The 22,075-nt window shown below is 39.0% G+C and overlaps 1 protein-coding gene across 3 annotated transcripts in view; it reads right to left on the reverse strand.

Annotated features, from left to right (window-relative positions):
• SMYD3 (SET and MYND domain containing 3) overlaps positions 1-22,075 on the reverse strand; it is a 325,846-nt gene that overhangs the window by 302,976 nt on the left and 795 nt on the right. The gene's annotated exons all lie outside the window — the stretch shown is intronic.

Consider the following 22,075-nt stretch of genomic DNA (forward strand, 5'->3'; position numbering starts at 1 on the left):
CATAGATCTTGTTCTTCCTGTTGAATTGACTCTTGGATCTGTCTGATCCTTTGGTGATACTTAGATGTTGCTCTCTTCCTTGCTTCATCAATCTGGTTCCCATATGACTGTGGAATACCAAGATACTGTAACAGGGCTGTATATCTGCTATATCAGCCACTGGTACATTCCGCCCCATCAATCTTAACTGCTTTCCCTCTCTCAACCAGCATCCGTCCACACTTCTCTAGTCCAAATGACACCCCACTATCCTCACTGTAACTCTATATCAGGTGGATTGCGAGTTGCTGTCTCATTCACTCTTAGCATACAACTTGATTTTATTCATGTATTGATGGTTGATGGTAGTTTCACTCTTGAACTTGAATCTATATCCAGGCCTTGTGATTTTTTTGATAGACACATTTTTTAAAAAAAAAAACTTTAAAAATCAATAACTTTTCAAACAACATTACAGTATATGGAAATTATCCAGCACATAAACGATACGCACTGCAAAATCCTAGTTCTCTGATGAAAGCTCTAATGCTGGGAAAGAAAAAGAAGAGAAGAGGACAAATAGCAGCAAAATGGATGGACTCAGTAACAGAGACAATGGAAGCACCATTGGAAGATCTGAAAGACTAGGTTACAGATAGATTGTTATTGCTATGTGGTTGATAAGAGTCGAAATGATTTGATGGCATGTAAAAATATTAGAAACAAAATACATTACTACATAGATAACTGTTGTGGCCCAGCCGGTGCCGCTGTCACCAGACTCCGAGAGTGATACTCCATACGAGTCAGCTCCAGAGATGTGCGATCCTGGACAGGATTCGGAGGCTGAGCAGGAATCCGAGAGTCTGGTCGGCCACCAGGTGGCGCCAGAGGCATGGAGCAGCGGTGAGAGCGAGAGGAGGAGGACTCCCGATGCCCTGCCTTGGAGCAGCGGAGAGGATAGTGACTCAGGACTTAGTAGGGCGTTTCGAGATGCCCGTTTCCGGCGCGCCCACAAACGCAAGGAGCGTGGGCGTAATTATAGGCAGTAAAGAGCTCTCAGGTGCTGTTGGGAGACGCCCTTTTTAGGTTATAAAAGGGTTGACTCTGGACAGGCTCTGCGTAGCAATCAACAAAGGACTTTTGACAGCAACTCTAGTCTGGGATCCTGGCAAGCTGGATTGCTGCTTTTGTGTGTTCTGTCTTTGTGAGTTCTGTCTTGGTGGCTTGCTGCCACAAAACCTCTTGTCTGTTGGTGTAATAAACCTTGTTCCCTTGTACTGTTCCGGAGTGTGTGTGCTGTGTGGGCAACGGAGGAAGGGGGGTCAGAACAGATAACATAGCAAAAATTAAAAATTATAAGAAACAAGACTAAAATATAAATTATTAAAAAAATATTGCAAAGATCTATATAAATATCTTATATATATTAGTTCACTGTAGTTATTAATTCCCAACAAAATATTCATAGAATGTCATCCTTTCACCATCTTGTTTAATACAAGAAAAACACCAGATACCATATTTTTCGGAGTATAAGACGCACCTTTTTCCCTCAAAAAAGAGGCTGAAAATCTGGGTGCCTCTTATATACTGAATACAGCATTGTTTGCCTCACGAAACCCCGCCACCTTCACCAAAATGGCTATGCATAGCCTTTAGGAGGCTTCCAAAGTGCTCCTAGGGGCTGGGGAGGGTAGAAATGAGCCAAAAATGGGCAGTTTTTTGCTCAATTCCACCCCCCTAGTCCCTAGGAGCACTCTATAAGCCTCCTAAAGGCTGTGCGTGCCCTTTAAAAAAAAACAGGGCCATTTTTGGGACGTCTGCAGAGTGCAAAAACTTTTTTTGCGTCTTCAAAATCGTGGTGCGTTTTAAATAGACTCTAGAAAGAGTGCAGAGAGGAGCAACAAAGATGATTACGGGACTGGAGACTAAAACATATGAAGAACGGTTGCAGGAACTGGGTATGTCTAGCTTAAGAGAAAGAAGGACTAGGGGAGACATGATAGCAGTGTTCCAATATCTCAGGGGTTGCCACAAAGAAGAGGGAGTCAAAATATTCTCCAAGGCACCTGAGGGTAGAACAAGAAGCAATGGGTGGAAACTAATCAAGGAAAGAAGCAACTTAGAATTGAGGAAAAATTTCCTGACAGTTAGAACAATTAATCAGTGGAACAGCTTGCCTCCAGAAGTTGTGAATGCCCCAACACTGGAAGTCTTTAAGAAGATGTTGGATAGCCATCTGTCTGAAACGGTATAGGGTTTCCTGCCTGGGCAGGGGGTTGGACTAGAAGGCCTCCAAGGTCCCTTCCAACTCTACTATTGTATTATTGTATATTCCGGCGTGTCTTATACTCCAAAAATATGATAATTCAATAAATCAGTAATGAGTAATCATTAGATGAGAGATTTTAGTTCCATAGAGTGCAAAAGAAGTGATAACTGCCAGTTAAAGACAGAGTCCGTAGATTACTTCACCAAAATTAATTGTTTGTATTAATGTAAATTCTGTTATACTGTTATTATTGATGCTGCAACCACAAACAAACAATACAATTTATAGGCAATACTCATTCTGGTATCCAGTAAGTCTGCACTTCAAAACTCAGTATGTAGTATATTTTGTTAATTTTATAATATACCTGCCATGAAGACAGTTATAATTAAATCAATGGTAAAGTAAATTAACATAAAAATTTATGAAGTTGAACATTTAAATTGTGTTTGTATTTAAAATACTGCAATAAGTGCTCCTTGAAGAGTCAGCTATAATTTCTGATTTCAATTTCCTGTCAAAGATGATAGCACCACTGTATTTATTATATTTACAATAATATAATATACTACTGCAATATGTCTACTATGCCTATAGAAAATACCTAAATTAATGGTTTTTCTACTACCATGCACATTCTAATCAAGGAAGAAAAGACTGATTTGCATTAGAGCAAAACTTCTTGATAATCACAGCAAGGACTTGATCCAAATGAAACCTGAACTGGCAATTTGTAAATATAAAAAGTGGAATTAAATCTAGAATTATGAAGCAAAGGTAAGTAATTTAGCTCTTAGATCAGTAATATTTGTACACAAACACATACAATTTGAGCCGGTTCACCATTTAAACCAGCAATCCAAGTAACAATGTAATCCTACTTTCTTTCTTTCTGTTCTTATTTTCCCATTCTTTTGTTTTATTAATCTTAGATCAAGATTATTGAGATTAGTGTAACAATTAAATGTTAGGTGGGTTGAAGCTATTTACTTCAATAAACTGGGTAAGAGCAGCAGGATGCAACAGCACAGTTATATCACCAAAACAGATGGCTGAAAGTTCCAACTAATTTTGAGGCAGGAAAAACAAGAAATCTCATCACCTAAAATATGTGAATTTGTTATCAAAATTTAGCAACATGACCTTGAGATGCTGGGGCCCTACAAATGGGATGCTGTCAGGCTGCCTGTTGCCCACTGCTATGATAGATGGTGGCTATACTAACCTATTTTATCTATAAATTGTTTGATTACTGTTCAGGTGCATCTTCTTTAAAATATATACTTTTTGAACATAATAATTCTTTTCCACTAGTGAGGATGAATGGCTATTGGAATTAACTCTTCATTAACTACTTTAACATTTGGTTTTCCGGTTGCCTGTGGATATTGCATATCTCATTAGAAAAAAAATCTTGTCCAAGCCTTTTATAGTATACAATCATATGCATGCATTTGATTATGCATAGAAAAAAAATAGCCAGAAATAATTTCAAATATATATCATGATAAGAGCACACCAATTCTATTGCCTTATGTCTTATTCCTACTTAATGCACTTCTAACTTGAACTTAAAAATTTTGGCTATCATGTGACAAATAGAGATTGCTATTTTAGATAGTTGGTTGGAAGCAAAAACATATCAGTGCCTTTTTCATTATGTGGCTCAAGGCAATTCTAATGAAGTAATGTTCTTGCAGTTCTTCACCCTCCAAGATTTAAATGTGATAAGAATGACTAATCCTTGGAAGTTCTTTTTTAATATAATGATAAGGAAAAATGCTGCAACAATGGTTATCTGTGCATTACTTTGGACCAAGATTTTTATCTGCCACTAGTCTTTTAGTGGAAGGCCGGAAGAGGTTTTAATGTTTTGCTCTTTTTTGTACTTCAATAGATAAGTAACTAACAATTTCAAGTAACAGGTTCAGTAAAAGTTTGATTTCAAGAGGTTTTTTTAAATTGTACTTCCTACTTCACCCTTCAAGTTTGCATGTGTTTGGGAGCAAGAAAAAATAGTCTTCTTATGCTATTAAGTTGAAAAGCATTAAGACAGAATATTATCTAAAGTTCAGTGATCTTAAAAGCACTCATAAATTGCCTGGCAAAGTCTCATTAAACATCTTCTCCCATAAGCAAGATGATCAGATTATTATTATCATATAGTTAATGCATATTGTAATTGAACCAAATGAACCAAACGTTTTGCCCATAAAAAGCATTGTTCAGAGGCATGTCTATGGTATAAAATATACTCCACAAAGTTAATAGCTGTTATAGAAATATCAAGATTGGAGTGTTGGCTTACCTGATACGCTCATTCTCTGGAAAAGTGGAGACAGCATTCATGTGTGGGTTATTCTCATGTACCATCCAATAGAACTAAGTCTGCAAAGTTTAAGTCCCGCCTCCTCCTGCTACCATACCCAGCTTTTTTGCAATCTAAATCAGGCTCCAGCGCTCCCCAAATGGTGAAATTCTGCCCCCCCCCAGGCTCTCCGCGCAAACCAGAGCTGGTGTTGGATTTACTGGGGCATCTGCAGCCTCAGATGCCCTCCGACGGTCGTCAGCCACTGGCCGCTGTCGGAGCCGGCGCACGCAGCGCTGCTTCATAAGGAGCTGAACTCACCAAGGGCTGAGAAGCAAAAAAAAGGGGAAATGCAGACTAACCTAGGGAGTGAAAGAAAGAAAGAGAAGGGAAAGAGAAGAGCTCAAATAAAACGCAAGAAAAATTAATTATTCAAGGAGAGATTGATAGCACATCTGGTTCAATTGGTAGCTGAGTCACAAAAGCTGGGTGTGGCAGCAGGAAGAGGTGGGATTTAAACTTTGTAGACTCAGTTCTATTGGATTGTACATGAAAATAACCCACACACGGATGCTGTCTCCACTGACTCAGGAGAATGAAATATTATGCATTATATTATGCAATGTTACTCCATCAAACCATCACCTCAATTGCTGTGGAAGTAGGGGACTGATTCCTAACATCAGTTCTGTTTTATGGCTGCTCTATCATAAAGACCAGAAAATAAAAGTTTGAATTAATTCAGAAATAAAGTTAATATTATTGTGTGAGTAGAAAACTAAATTATTTGTTAGTATATTAGTAGAAAGTATTCTTGATGGCAACATGATAGAGAAGCCAGATGGAGCCCATTATTTAAAAAATTGAAGGCCACAGAGGATGGACTTTGTAATACTTGAAACATGATTTTTGTAATACTGTCGCACTGGCTAATTAACATGGGATTTCTAGTATTTATTTTAAACTTGCTTTTCAATTGTAATGCTGATAATTTCCGATAAGTCTTAACTTTCAAGAAAAAACCTCTCTCGGAAACCAGAACAGGTAGGAGAGCATTCAGTACACTGTAGATTAACAGTTTTGTTTTTAGTTGTTCTCAAGACAGAGTGAACAAAGAAAATAATCAAGCCAACCTTGAGAAACGCTGAGAATGTAACTTACCGAAATCCATTTTGATGTTTTTCCTTTTCAAATGTTTATTTCACTTTTATTCAGAAAAAAAACTCTCTTTTCTATGGCTATGATGTAATTCTTGTGATGTAACTGAACAGACGACTATTTCTAAACCAATTAACTTTTGCTTTGAAGTTCCTTGTTGTTCTAACTGTAAATGTAAATGTAATCTATTCCTTGGGGTTCCCTCTTTTCATAGGGAGACCTATGTACTCTAATAAAATTGTTTTAAAATGATCTTCTGACTTGGTTGCTTATTGAAAAAGATAAATCGCGGAGTTTTTTTTTTAAAAACCTGCGATCCTTAAGAAGACGCTTAAAAGGAAGCGAGGAGCCGAGGTATTAGGGTAAGGGGATTAGGGTAAGGGTGTCGAGAGGATTACCCTTATCCTCTCGACACCCTTACCCTAATACCTTGGCTCCTCGCTTCCTTTTAAGCGTCTTCTATTCGGGGAGTTTTTTTTAAAAAAAACCTGCGATCCTTAAGAAGACGCTTAAAAGGAAGCGAGGAGCCGAGGTATTAGGGTAAGAGGATTAGGGTAAGGGTGTCGAGAGGATTACCCTTATCCTCTCAACACCCTTACCCTAATACCTCGGCTCCTCGCTTCCTTTTAAGCGTCTTCTTAAGGATCGCAGGTTTTTTTAAAAAAAAACTCCGCGAATAGAAGACGCTTAAAAGGAAGCGAGGAGCCGAGGTATTAGGGTAAGGGGATTAGGGTAAGGGTGTCGAGAGGATAAGGGTATTTTCGGACATACACCAAGCGACTATGTGAATGTCGACATTCACCGGTGAAGGTCCGAATGTAAAACGATGTAATGAAATATTCGGTCTTTCACCGGTGAATGTCGACATTCACCAGATTTTGGTCTTTCACCGTAACATATACATGTACAGATATGATGATATACCAATGTTGATATAATGACTGTAATGTGTTGTAGAAGGGAAAAAATAATAAAAAAATCTGCTAAAAAAAGAGGGAGCAAAATATTTGAAATAAATCCTTAACGTAATTTCCCTTGCTGCAATCAATAAAATCTGCAAAATTTACAAAACAGCCATAAGATAATCGATTAAATAATTAAAATATCCATGATATAAAATTATTTTACTATGATTAGTATAGCTCAACAAATATGCTGACATGAAATATGCTGACATTATTATTTAAAAGGTACTAAAAATAAAACTACCAAAATAATTATTTTACATAAGCTTATGATATCAGGACTCAGGTGTATTTTTTTAACCAAATCTGTCGCTACATTTTCTGCAGCCAAAATGACCAGGGCCCTGAAACAATTATGGGATAAAGGGATAGAAATAATTCTGCTATTCTTTTGGTTTAAAATAAAAGGGGAATTGAACAGAAGTGTATACGTAATGAAATATGTATAAAGAATGGATATAAAATGTTGTTTTTCCCCTTCTTTTGGTGGGAGATTTGTGATACATAAAAGGAAGTTCCTCATACAGCACAATGTCAAGCTATAGCATTAGCTAAAATATATTGTCATGTGTGCCAACTTCGATGGCTTTAAAAAAATAAGATAAAATCTGGGGAGATTAAAGCTATCAATAGCTATTAATCAGAATGGCTATAGTTCTTTCCAGTATCAGGAGACATTAAGCCTGTGTAAACCAGTTGCTGAAAAACTCAAGCAGAAGAGTCATAGCACTTGTGTCATTTTCTATTTGGCCATCTAGTTGAAGGTTTAAAGGAAAAGGATTTTGGTCCACCTATCCAATACCATCTTTTTTGTTACGTCACTTCTGAGATTTAACCTGCAATGAAATAAAAGCTTTGTATGCATGTTGCTTAGGGAATATTTCATTTTCGATTTTAAAAAAATGCTGAAGGAGAAAAAGGAGTTGTTTGTGTATCAATATGTGTTATCAAGGTTGTGTTTTACGGGCACTCGGTGCTTCATGGTTTTATTATGAAGGGTCCCGAGATTTCAATCTGCACAGAAAAAAGGTCAGCACTCGCCTTTTGCTTCCTAATTTTAAACGAGTAGAAAAAAAGAAAGCTGACTTTTTCTTTTAAAAGGAGATGGTTCAGTGTCTTATCAAAATAACTGCCTCTGCATCTTACCGTGCAATATGTTAATCTTTTTTATTTATAGGGACAGGAATAATTTGATGAAAAACGAGTGTTTTGCCTGAAATATTATAGACTTCAAAATATAGTATCGAAGTAGAATTCAAAAATTGTGGCTTGTCTTGATAGTACCTATGCTAAAATTTATGTCAAGGATAACCCCCCCCCATCTATTTTTGCCATTCCCAGAGAGCTCAGATTGTGCAAAAATTGGTACAGTGGTGATATACAAAAATGTACAGTTGCTATGGCTTTTCCTCTTTACAGCTGTTAAACTGTTTATGACATGGCAGGCTGGAACCCCTAGGGCCTAGGATGTTTTTTTGCTAATTGCTAAAGTAGGATTTGACTCCACATTCTGAATTTCCTTAAAGTTGGATTTGAATTAAATGGATTTCAGATGTATGCCGTTTACATTATAATGGCTTTGCCTGCCACAGGATTCAGATCTTGGCCTTTAGTTTGATCTGATTCCGAGATTGCTTCCGGTTTCTGAAGGTGACGGACTCTGGGTGTCCGCTGTTCGCCTCTCCGGTGGGCTCCTTTTAGGAGCACAGACGGTCTTGGAGGGACCACCTGCTGTAGGGCGGCTTGCTGGAACCCCCGGAATCGGCGGCAGCTGTGGGGGGGTTTCCAGCCTCGCCTCAGGAGCCGGGGAACGAGGGGGATGCATAGCGCAGCAGTCGGCTGCCTGCACCTTCGCTGAATGGATTCTGGAAGGAAGCAATTAATCAGAAGTAGCGGCTGAAGGGCTGGAGGTGAGAAGTTCGCTCCAATCTCTCTAACCCTCTTTAACTGACGAGCAGCAGCCTTTTGTAAGTTGTGGATTCAATCTATTTGAAGTTGGAAGATTGGAGGGGGGGTTCTTTCACCACCACCCCCGGGTAAAGCGGCATTTGGACTATCTCTCAATCTCAGAATGGAGAGAGAGAGAGCAAAAGTTGAATCAATCACTTGCACTAACTATGTGAGAAAGATTTATATCACAACTGCAAGAGGTGATTGCTGAGCTGTTTTAAAAACTTTATGGAAACTTTTGATGTTCTGCTCCCTGGTTCGCTGTGAAAGGGGGAGCCAAGATGGCCTGCTTCCGTCTTCTTCTTCGCACTTATAAATGAAATTTGCCTTTTGAAACTACCTTTGAAGAAATTCCTGGCTTTATATTACTACTCCCCCCTGAAGGACTCCTGGAGCTCCTCCTGTTATGTGGTCTTTCTGGATTTGGATTATTTGATTTTCTTTCTTTTTTTTTTGGCTTGGAACTGTGATTGAGGATTAACTTTCACTTTTGGACTAGCCTGTCTTCTCGGACTCACCCAGCTGCATGCTCCACAGACGCCATTTCTTTTGTAAAAGATTTACAGTCATCTCTGAACTCAGACAAATGGGACCCAGAAAACCACCTTCAGGCAAGGTAGCCTCGGCACCTACCTCCTCTACATCCAGTCCAACGACTCAACAGACAAAAATTCTATCATTTTTACAAGAAGAAGGGACTGGAGAGAGTGCAAAAGATTTATCTGTTATCCAAATGTTCCAGGCTCTTATGAAGGGACAAAATCAGTTGAAAAAAGAGGTGGCAGATTTTAAAGAAGAGCTCAGAGGTGTACAGCAACAAACAACAGAAAATAAACAAAGAATTGGTGTGCTGGAGGAGGGTGCGGTCAGGCTGGGGGAGGAGGCTAAGGCAGTCCAGAAGGGGAATAGAGAATTGGAAAATTTTATGGTAAAGATAGAACTTGAAAGAGTGTCCTTTTTTCTCAGATTCCAGAACCTACCGGAGACAGAAGATGAAGATCTTAAGGATATTATGAGTACAATCTTAGCAAAATATATTAAGAGAGATAAAGAACAGTTGTGGTGGGATATGGATCTGGTTTACAGGATCAACTCAGCATATGCCAGAACACATAATGTTCCAAGGGAAGTACATGTTAAATTTCTTAGGAAGACCACGAGGGATGAGGTGCTAGGGACCCAAAGGGGGGGACCACTAAAATATAAAGACAAAGAAATTACCATTCTTAAGCAAATTCCCAAAAAAATAAGAGATAAGAGGAGGAACTATTCCTCCTTATCAAAGAAATTCTATAATAAAGGAGTTTGGTTTAGATGGTTATTGCCAGAAGGAATGCTGATCTTCTGGGAGGGAAACAGAATTAGACTTAACACAGTTGTGGAGGCAGAGGCCTTCATTAAAAAACATAGTGCCCTCCTAGAGGACGAAAATATAAGAGGTAGTGAAAAAGGTGACAATACACAAGATATGAAGGAGGGAGGGGCTGCGGCTCCGCCTGAAGACAGGGGGGAGGGAGCAATATCGAAAAGACTCAGGTCACAAAAATAAATGCATTTGAAATATCATTGTAATTGTTGATATATTAGAAAGTGGCAAAAGAGATGATTGAATACATGGTTGATACAATGTATAACAAGACGCTGTTTCTGCTTATCTTTTATCTTTTGTCTTTTCTTTTCTGTAAAAATTGTGAGATTTGGAGAGATGTCTACCTCTAGCATGATGGAGCTGCCAAAATTTTTGTATATCCACTTACCCTTTCCCACAAATGTTTAAAAATCAATAAAATTCTTTAGTTTGATCTGATTCCAATGACTTTATGTTTCCACACTAAGTAGGACCGTGACAGTGAAGGAGAAAAATGCACAATATATTTTCTTCTTCCCTCGCTCTCCACAATCAAGGGAAGAAATGTAGTACAATATACTTACTCAAGGAATTAAATTAGGTTAGATACTATCTTAGAAGTAAATATTCTGAAAGACTATATTACACACTAATTACAATTTATGGCTATAATAGATATTCGTTTATTGAAATCTGAACTCAGTAGACAACTGACAGGCTATTTCATGCATCACAGAATTTATAGCAAAATGGATTCAAAAACATTTCCAGTATAGCCAATTCTCTACTTTGAACATAAAGTGGGTATTTTCTTAAGTGCATCATACTTGGAACAGATCAATGTTCCAATGTGTCTGAAAAATTCTAATTTAACAATTGTATGAATTTAATGTCCATATTTTTATTATGTAAAATGCTCTGTTTATGGCTATAAATATTTAAAATGAATGACTACAACTCTTCAGTGAAAACACACTTCCAGTTATTTTTATAATTAAAAACTGAATGCAAGGACGCATGACAAATACTAAATAAACTATCAGCCCTCACATTTTCATAAGTAATAAAGAGCTTGTGCAGGCAGCTATAACTTATAACTTGATATACAGAGGGAGGGCTAAAAAGTAGTATAACTGAAAAAAATAATTAGCCTGAAGGAAAGTTGTTCCACATGGGTAACTCCTGAAGCCCTGACTCACACAAAATGACTTACTGAGGGAATAAGAGCACAGGATAAGAAGCTACTATATCTACTGAAACACTGTGAAATTGAAATAAATTGCATACCATAAAGCATATCAGAGCCAAGTGTTCGTTTGTACTAGTTTTTAGAATCAGACACTTTTCTTTTGGGCTTAACGGGAAAACAAATAGTAGCATCTTACAAAACTTTGTTTTCATATATAACAGCAGCAAGATTTTCATATGCAAAAGGGGGAACGGCTTACAAATACCTACAATGGAAGAAAGGATGGTGAAGCTGATGGAATTGGCGGAGATGGTGAAATTGACAGCTTTTATTAAAGAAAAGACTTTGACCAATTCTACTTGGAAACCCCTTTTAGACTTTTTGCAAGAAAGTGAAAGAAATAAAATGTTGATTTATAATTAGAATTATTTGGGATTTTAGCAATAATGTAAACAATTATCTGGAAGTTGAGTGATGGCAACTGGGCTTCTTTTCTTTTTTGTTTGAAACATTTCACTACTTATTCAAGTAGCTTCTTCAGGCTGAGTAAGTTGGTTAGAGGAACCCCATATATGTGCTCCAGGTTGGTTTCATTTCTCACCTAATCTGGATAGTAGATGAGTAGGCAGAGAGTTATTGGGAGGTAAATATTCGATCTCCTAAATCCTTTCTCCTAGGTGGGTCATTAAGTATGGCCTCCCAGAACCCATGATCTTAATCTTCCTGGGGACTGATGAAAGAGCAGGATAAGAAATGGGGAACAGGTTGTGCCTGTAACCTCCATTTCTACTGAGGGAAGGATTTTCCACTTTGGCATAAATAGATTTCTTCATTCCTCTCTCCAACCATCTGCCTTCCCTGTCCAAATTGTGAACATTATTGTCCTCAAAAGAGTGTCCTTTTTCTTTTAAATGAAGGTATAATGCTGAAGGAATTAGCACTTCACTAGTAATGTTCCTACTTAACAATCCACCCTTGGGGAAAGGGTTTAGGGGTTGGAACATTTAGCTGTTTTTTAAATATAAAAGCATTAAATATGTAAGAAATAATTATATCAGCTGAAATTAAATTTTATCAACTATAAATTTATCTTGCTTAAGTTCATTCTTTTTCGGGGGGTCAACTCAAAGGTCAACTGTAGCCTTCAGCTTAAATGTAAATGATTTTGAAATAGAATATTAATTATATAAAGCTACAAATATTACTAAAATGATATTAGATTATAATGGTAGGGGCCACTGTAGCACATATCTGGGGAAAAATATAATGCTTTGGACTCCACCTAGTGGACACAACAGAAACAAAAGTCTGCTAAGGGGTGAAACTTGACAGAATTAATAATTCAGTCCACGGAACTGGAAGGAAATTGGAAACACTTTCTACAGCTGCACAGGGTATAGCTGGTCATGAAGCAAAACTCTATAAAAACAAACAAGCCCTAACATCAATATGGAAAACACTTCCAAGTAAAGCTGCAGGTAATAAAACACTTCCCAATGAAAATTATATTTTACAGTGCTTAAAATAGGTTGGACATGTCCCCGACCTAGTGGATTAAACTAAGTACATCATATTTTGATATACATATGTGGATCCAACTACTATTATTACATCCACTAATTATATATTGTTCTGCATTGCTTACAATAAAATTATCTTTCTCCTTAATATAAACAGTCTTCTTTAAAAGCTTTTGCACATCCATCTACACCACATTTTCTATGGTTCCAAATTAACTTAAGCCTAGTGTAAATTTAAAAATCTGGGGAAACTAATTTAACCGTCTAAAAGATATGATTTTTCTTTAACATGGTGTGAATAGCCTATTTTATATCCAGATGAAGCATAAGCATGAATGGGATATCAGTTTCAGAAAAGGTTTCATGAATAACTTTGGTCATAAACTATTATAAGTTAAGTCTTTAAGTATACAACTGAATCTATCAATTGAAATCATGAAAAACTTTGGGGCTAACATTTTTTTATTTTTTTAAGATCAGTAACTGCAGAAACACATGTATTCCTTACAGCAACAATGATGGACAAACCCAAATAGAGGACTCTTTTTGTTATATAATACCAGTACTCAACATTTTATTTACAGTAAAGTTCCTAGGGACTTTCAGTTGAGAATTGGTTTCTGGTATTGTCATAAATCCTCTCAAAGCATGATAAAACATAGTGTCTATTAATCTGTGCTATCAAGTGTAATTGTTTGTATAAGACATAAGACGACCCGTGGTGGTTAGAATGCAGTATTGCAGGCTAACTGCCCATAGCCAGGAGTTCGATTCTGAGTGGCTCAAGGTTGATCCAACATTTTGACTCTGTATTACCGTATTTTTCGCCCTGTAAGACGCACTTTTTTACTCCAAAAAAGAGGGTGAAAATCTGAGTGCGTCTTATAAGCCGAATGTAGCCACCTGGGTCCACTGTTCCCTCTAAGGTGCACGGCAACAAAACACCGTGCAGCAGTTTCCAACTGCCGCGCGGTGTTTTGTACTGTCACAGGCGCCGGAGGCTGGGGAGGTCCTTTGCAGACGGCTAGAACTGGCCGCCCGCAAAGGACCTCCCCGGACTTGTTTTGGTGAGCGTGGGGTGACTGACCCTAGTTCAGCAAAGCAAGCCCGGGGAGGTCCTTTGTGGGCGGCCAATCCTAGTTGCTTGCGCCCAGCGCTGCGGCTAAAATAAACGCTCAAAGCCCCTGCCACTACTGGAATATCTGCTTCCACCTCCTTCTTCTCTAACAGCACCACATTTGCTGCCCGACGCTGTGGCAGATTTCCTGACAGTGAGAAGTGAAGCTGCCAAAGTGAAGCTGCCAAAGCTCCCTCCCATGGCAGCGGCGGCACATTTGGAGTGAAGCCGCCAAAGCTCCCGCTGGCACCCCCGCCCATGGCAGCAGCGTCGGCGCGTCCCCCTCCACTCAGCGCATCTGAGCTGGGCAGCGCGTTACCCTGCTGCCCCCTCCTCCTCCGCCATGCTTTTGAGAAGCCATGAGGCTTTTTTTTCCCCTGCTGCCCTCCGCCGCCTTCCTACTGGCTCCCGCCCGTGGCAACGGCGGCGGCGCCTCCCCCTCTGTTCGGAGCATCTGAGCTGAGCCCCGTTACCCCTGTCCCCTCCTCCTCTGCTGTGCTTTTGAGGTGCCATGAGCCGCAGGAGCCAGTAGGAAGGCAGCGGAGGGCAGCAGGGGAAAAAAAAGCCTCATGGCTTCTCAAAAGCACGGCGGAGGAGGAGGGGGCAGCAGGGTAACGCGCTGCCCAGCTCAGATGCTCCGAGCGGAGGGGGACGCGCGAGAAGTGAGAAGTGAAGCCGCCAAAGCTCCTACCAAAGCTCCTGCCCATGGCAGCGGCGGCACATTTGGAGTGAAGCCGCCAAAGCTCCCGCTGGCGCCCCCGCCCATGGCAGCAGCGTCGGCGCATCCCCCTCCACTCGGAGCATCTGAGCTGGGCAGCGCATTACCCTGCTGCCCCCTCCTCCTCCGCCGTGCTTTTGAGAAGCCATGAGGCTTTTTTCCCCCTGCTGCCCTCCACCGCCTTCCTACTGGCTCCCGCCCATGGCAGCAGCGGCGGCGCGTCCCCCTCCACTCGGAGCATCTGAGCTGGGCAGCGCGTTACCCTGCTGCCCTCTCCTCCTCCGCCGTGCTTTTGAGAACAGCAGAGGAGGAGGGGGCAGGGGTAACGGGGCTCAGCTCAGATTCTCTGAACAGAGGGGGAGGCGCCGCCGCCGCTGCCACGGGCGGGAGCCAGTAGGAAGGCGGAGAAGGGCAGCAGGGGGGGAAAAGCCTCATGGGGGACGCGCCGCCGCTGCTGCCTGGGCGGGGGCGCCAGCGGGAGCTTTGGCGGCTTCACTCCAAGTGTGGTGGTGCTGTTGGAGGAGGAAGAGGAGGCAGCTGTTATTCTGGTGGCGGCAAGGGTTCGTCGTCGGCATCTTCAGCAGCAGCCCTGCCCCCTGTGAAAAAAACCAAAGATGCAGCAGATCCACGCAGATGACGTCGCCGCAACATGACTGGAGGAGGAATTCTGGGAGTTGAAGTCCACAAGTCTTCAAGCTGTCAGGTTTGAAGACCCTGGGTTTTTTTTTAAGGGTTAAGGGTGCAAGGGTCTTGCAACTTGACAGCTTTAAGACTTGCATGCTTCAATGCCAGAGTTCCTGAGCCAACATGACTGGAGGAGGAACTCTGGGAGTTGAAGTCCACAAGTCTTCAAGCTGTCAGGTTTGAAGACCCCTTGGGGTTTTTTTTCCTAAAGGGTTAGGGATGCAAGGATCTTGTAACTTGACAGCTTTAAGACTTGCATGCTTCAATGCCAGAGTTCCTGACCCAACATTTTGGTTACTAAGCAGGAGCGTTGTTAAGTGATACTATATAACACTTTTAATTAAGCGGGTACCTTGAATAAACATAACTTTGAGTTTCAAATAATACTGATTTTGTTGTTGTCTTAGGTGACACCTGTGAAAAAAATTCAGGTGCTGCTCAGGCATAAAAATGCCGCTCAAATACTATACTTTTCTGCTCACACTGAAAAAAAATTAGAGGGAACATTGCCTGGGTCATCTAAAAATGGGGGACATAAAATTGTTCTTAAACTGCTGTTAACTTTATACAGTTGATATAAAATATTTTACTACAGTATTTGGTTCAGAATCTTTTTTTTCTAGATTTTCCTCCTTTAAAATTGGGTGCGTCTTATATTCCGGAGCGTCTTATAGGGCGAAAAATACGGTAGTACTTGTAACTATACACATGCACAACAAAACACTAGATGTGTTAACTGTAGAATCTAAACTAATACATCCTGTCACATTTTGGCCTAAAAGCAAAGTTTCTTCCTTGAGGCACCTCCTCATCTATTAACTGCAGTAGATATTGCAATTATTGTAAAAACACATGTATAGTCAAGGCAGATAGTAAATCACATTACGAAGTGTAAAGGCATAAATGGATTTTGAAAAGTAACAAGCTTTGAAGGCAAGGATAAGACTGGATATTTGGACGAACAACAATTTTTATTGACAGAAAAAAAGAGTACAGATCAATTAGTGCAAGAGATTTTAGAGACTCACATTTTGAAGGAGCCAGTGATGAAATCTATTAATTACTTTAAAATGCATTTGCTGATTTCCAACTATTTAAAAATATTTCAACTATAAACACATAAAAACTATTCCAGTTATATTTATCTTAATTTTAGAAACCTTATGACAAAAAAGAAATTGCCATACTTAACATTTGATTGCGAGGGAGGAGACTTTAGGTTACATGATAGATTGTCTATCATGTGTGTGTTTCAGGAATCCTTTGTTTTTTAATTGTAATATGTATTTAGGATTCACACTATAGTTTCATCCATCACAAAACCATGTTAAACTATCACTTTTTAATGATTGCAGATGGTTCTGATAATCACAAAAAGGGATCCTTGAGGACACAGATGATTATATTAATATGTGATCAGTGTCTTCCTTTTTTCCAAGCCTTTAATTGTGTGAATAATACAAGCTTCTTGTCTAATATAAGAAGAAAAGCTAACTCCAGGCTCACACACTCAAAACTATAGGACTTGTTTAATTTTGGTTTAGCACACTGTTTGCATTTGTCCACAATGACTTTTACACTATAACTTAGAGCTTAACACAACCTGTATGCTCAACCAATGGCTTATTAAACAAATGATAGTATTTGCATTGGATTTACATGATGTATAAACCAAAAGGTGTGGAAATGGTTGAAAATTTCTGCTTCAGCTAGAGGAAAGAGTTTAGATGATATGCAGGGTGTGGTAATGCTATACACACCGTGCTGCTTCATTAAGTAAAATTAGGCAAATGACAGCAATGAAGAAAACATGATTATTTAGAGGGTCCTATTAATCAAATCTCTATCCAGAAAGCATACCTACTGAAAGCATACCAATATATTTTCAGCACCAGACTAAATTTGCCCTTTTTAAGATATTTTATCGCCAGGTTTTGGTTTTGTGTGCCAATATTATATTTCACTAGTGGTGCTTAAATAGATTTTTATTATAGATTCCCTTGTTAATTATATATTTGATATAATTGTTCATTGGAAAGATTATAAATAGTATTATATAGTTATAATATTAATAATAATACCTTTCAGCTGTTGAGTACAAAGTAAAAAAAGTTTTATGGGTAACAAAGGAGCTTCTCCCAAAGGAATTACTAATATTTTTGTTTAAACAAAGGATCACATTGCAATTTTTCTCTCTAACCATTTTTAATCCCTAGAAATGATATGAATGGAAGACAATATACTAAGTTCTGTTCTAGTAAAATTATGTAAATTGAAATGCTGTGTTTTATGAAAGCTGTTTAAGTCCCAGTGATATTATAATAAAAGAGATATATAAATATTTAAAGCTGTATAAGAAAATTATTCTAGGCCAGAGAAGCTAACAACATGAATTTATATACGTATGCTTATTGTAATATAACCTAAGGTAAATCTTTCAGTGAATATACATACATTATCCCTTTTATCTTCTCAAGACAATAAACAGAAACTAATTTGCAACTGCATATTGCTATAACTATTGCCCATATTTTAAAGTCAATTTCTCCCTCATACAACATTTACATTCAGCTTCCCGCATTGACTTTGCTTGACAAAAGCCCCCTGGGAATGTTGCAAATGGTAACACATGACACAGGCTTACTGCAACCATCATAAATACGGTATATATACCAGTTGCCAAGCCCCCAAATTTTGATCTCGTGATCATAAGGATGCTGCGATGATTATAAGTGCAAGACCAGTTGTAATTCACTTTTTTCAGCACTGTAACTTTGAATGGTTGTTAAACAAATGATCATAAATAAGGACTATATTCATCATTTCTTCTTTAAAAGACGAGGGGGATAAACCCTTGTCATATAGCTATTGTTTCTTATGGGTTTTTTTCCTTGTATGATTAAGTTCGTCACATATTAATACTGATAACTAGAAAGGAGAAAACAGCATGCTAGGTTTTGGGCTATAAACGTTATTTTTCTTCTAAAATCACTTTCTACCTAAAAGGTAGTGTTGTCACCATATCTTACTTCTACATTTTTGATCGCTCACTCCTCAACAGAAAAAAGCTCCACTGAAAACAAACACTTCATCCTTTTCTTGAGCCATGTAGCACCTAAAATCATGATGCACAAAACAATTTATCCCAATGAAAGCCAATGGGATTATCTGAAACTTTGAAAGCAGGCTGATGGAGCCTCCTAATAACAAAATGTTGGGCACTATATCAAGCATAAAATATCTACTTACTGGAAAATACTCTCTACCACATTGTTAGAGAATCCTTGATAATCATCAGGCTATTTTTGCTATCCATATTTTTATAGATAGTATACATTTCCAGATCAACTGTGGCCTAAATCATCCAACATTTTCACATTTCACAAAAGCCTATTAGGCACTATTCTTGAAAGAAATATAAAGGAGGTAGGTGGATGCTTTGCTTTTATTTGTTTATGTCAAACAGGACAAGAAGCCTGATATACACTGTCTTTTCCTGAACTGTCTTTTATGCCCAATTATTTTCTCACTTTTAGCTGTGCATCTGTCATCTTTGGAAGATCCAGTAACAATTCTGATCTTTTATACCTATATATTTTGAGGACAAAGGTAAAATTTATAAACTTTGAAATCTGAAATACACCACTTACAATTTTTAAGTATCAACCCTACGTTTTACAAATGTTCTCCCTCATATCAAAGAGATAACAAAAGGAAGTTGTTTCAATTTTAAATGCCTTGAAATAAAGTAGTGTATCGATATTGCACAGTTTACGCAGACGAAAGCGTGGAAAAGATGTTAGAAGAGTCTGCAATGGGAATTTGGGATTTTTTCCTGAATTCTGCATTAACCAAGTAAATTCAACAGTGAAAAAAATTAACATTTAAACCAGCTGGCTAATTATAGTTATGAACTAGACCTTCTTCCTATATCTACAATTTATTTCGTTATTTTGAATTTATAAGTCATCCAACTTCAATGGGTTCTTAATTATATTTCAGATCATTACAGATCACTGATAAGATGGAAAAGCCTGCAAAGACAATTTACAGAATTGCAACTGATACAGAAAACTGCTGCCCACAAGTATAACACAATTGGTGAAGGGCTGGATAGCAACAGGGAAACCCAGCTTCTACTTTATCCTACTATACCCAGCAATGGAAATTCACTGAGGGCCTAGGGGCCGGTCGTTCTCTCTTAGTAGACAGCACTGCGTATATGTGTATCTTGAGTACCCTATATAGATACTCTTTGAGATAGGCCCATAGTGCAGCATGCCCATTATGGTCACATGTTGTGAAGGTTCTTAAGCAAGACAGCCTCATTTAACAATCCCTACCCCCTGCTCTTCCTGAGGTGGCCATTAATAAAACATGAACATTAAATAGAGCAGGGTGTGTGTCATAGGTGGGAAAGATCCTTGAAGCCTACTGCAGACCAGGACAAGTGACCTGAAGGACAAATGAAGGCTAAAACCCAGGTCTCAGTTTATATCTATTATACTGCAGTTATGTTATAATAATTATAAACTTCTCTTTCAGCATTCATCTACTGCCATCCAGTGGAGGTTTATTGAAAGAAAATCCTACAAGTTTCTCCCCATTTAAACAAAATTGCTACTTTAACAGGGTTGTTCCAAAAATCTGGAAATTTTTTACACAGAAGAAAAGAGGTATCTAACCCAGGGTTGGATTTTTTGGGGAAATTCTGGAAGATATACACAGTCACTGCAGAACATACGTCAGAGCTTTCCGTGTATATAGGCCAGGGTTTCAGAGTTTCAGTTCTAGACTTCTTTCCTCTACCTTGTTATCTTAGCAGATACTTAGCTATTCTCTTGGTGGCATTGGGAAACACCTGGTCTGTGCTAATGTAATAGTTCTCTTTTTTTCTGAGAATTGATGTTTCCTACATCATCTTCATTCCTTACAATTATTACATCTCAGTTATGTTATCTTCCAGGACTAATATTCTAACCTCAATGTCTTCCTTCACCTGTAAGAATTGGATTCCAACATGGATATTCAGGTACTTCAGATACCCAACTAAATCTCCAAAGAGTACAAATCAGTAATCAGTGGGGAGGGGGAAAAGAGTATTTTCCCTTTTTTTTTTGCTCAGTCTCAGGTGACATGTCAGTTATGATTTATGATTTAAGATTCCCTGGCAATATTAATTCATGACATGGTTTCACAACTGCAATACTGTACACTGCAGGCAACCTGTACACAGTGCAGAAGCTAGACTCCTAACAGGTCACCCTTATCAAGGAAGAAAGCCTCTTTTGAAGGGACTGCAACAAGCTCCTGGGGTTAATTCTGGTTTCCCCTTTAAAGCCTTTTACAATGTACCTCTATTAGGTAACACCTTGCCAAAATCAAATCTACGCATTTGGTCTAGTTCAGTGATGGAGAACCCTTTTGGCACCGAGTGCCCAAACCGGAATGTGCATGTGCGTGCTTTGGCGTGCCGGAAATCTGAAGACCAGGTAGCTGGGCGCATGTGCGCACTGGCCATCTCGTCTTCATTCATGCGTGCCGGCCAAATGGTCTTCACCCGTGCTGGGGTGCTGGAAACCCAAAGACCAGGTGGCTGGCACACATAAAGACAGGGATATCAAACTCACATCATCATGTGACGTATCACAACTTTTCCCCCCTTTGGGTGGCCAGCGCGTGATGCAATCCAGCCCACGGGCCGCAAGTTTGACAGCCCTGTTTAAAGAGAACCTGTTCATATTTCCTTTTTTGTGGGGTTTATCAGGCTTCAATTAGGCAAAAGGCCTTCTATAGGGTCTTCCATTTTGGAAGATACTCCAATCTAAGTTAAGGCTGTCCTTAGTTTAATATATAATCTGGGGGTTTTTTTCCCCAAAAGACAAAAGCAGTATCTTACTGAGGGGCTGGCCCTTAGCTAAGTGAGTGGTACCTTTGATGAACTTTGTTGTGACATAAGATCTTAAGATTGGAATACGCTATAAATATTATACATTTCCTTATATTGCTTAATTAATATTAACTGGTATGTGTTAAACAAAAACTCAACATAGTGAACTAAAGCTATCTTTCAGAACATAGGAAGTGTTTCCAAATGTACATATTGACCACCTGATAATTGCCTCTACCCAGGAATCGTAATTCCAATAGATAGAAACACTTTATTTTGTTTTTATTTTCAATGTGATTATGGCCAGAATATTTGATATTTGAATTAACACTGATGAGGGATTCTTTATAGGTAGCCCTCAGTTAATGCTGGCACTTGAGACTGGCATTTCCACTACTAAGCAATGCAATAATAAAGCACGACTTCACATAGCAACAGCAGTCCTGGTTGCTGTCATTAACTGAATCCCACCCAGTTGTTTGGTGAGGACATACTCCAATCCAAGTCATTTCCAGCTTGCTCTGTCCAAGTCCTAAGTGTCAGTAAGGGATACAGGACTGTTCTCTCTTCATCCACCTGCCTTCCTTTTCATCTCTATCTTTTGGCCGCCCTGCAACTCTCAATTATCTCCACTGTCTTCTTCCTCCAATGCTTCTTCCCACCTTGTCTAAATTGTGAGTGGCCTTCCTGACACTTTGAAGTTTCGCAAGAAAGGCTAGGTAAGTGCCTGAATTTTTAATGCATGATCATGAGGGCACTGCAATGGCCATAACTGCCACAACTGGGCCTAACTACCATTCATTCAGTGCCACCGTAACTCCTAATGCACTCTGAACATAGTTAACTGAGGACTAGCTATATGATGAACTCATCGTAGCTATGACAAGCTAAATACATTTTCTTAAATCAGGATTCACACAACATACTAACTTAAAATTAAACCGTGGTTTAATACAGTACATGAAATTATTATG

This window comes from Natrix helvetica, assembly GCF_964273705.1.
Source record: "Natrix helvetica genome assembly, chromosome: 2".
Classification (NCBI taxonomy): domain Eukaryota; kingdom Metazoa; phylum Chordata; class Lepidosauria; order Squamata; family Natricidae; genus Natrix; species Natrix helvetica.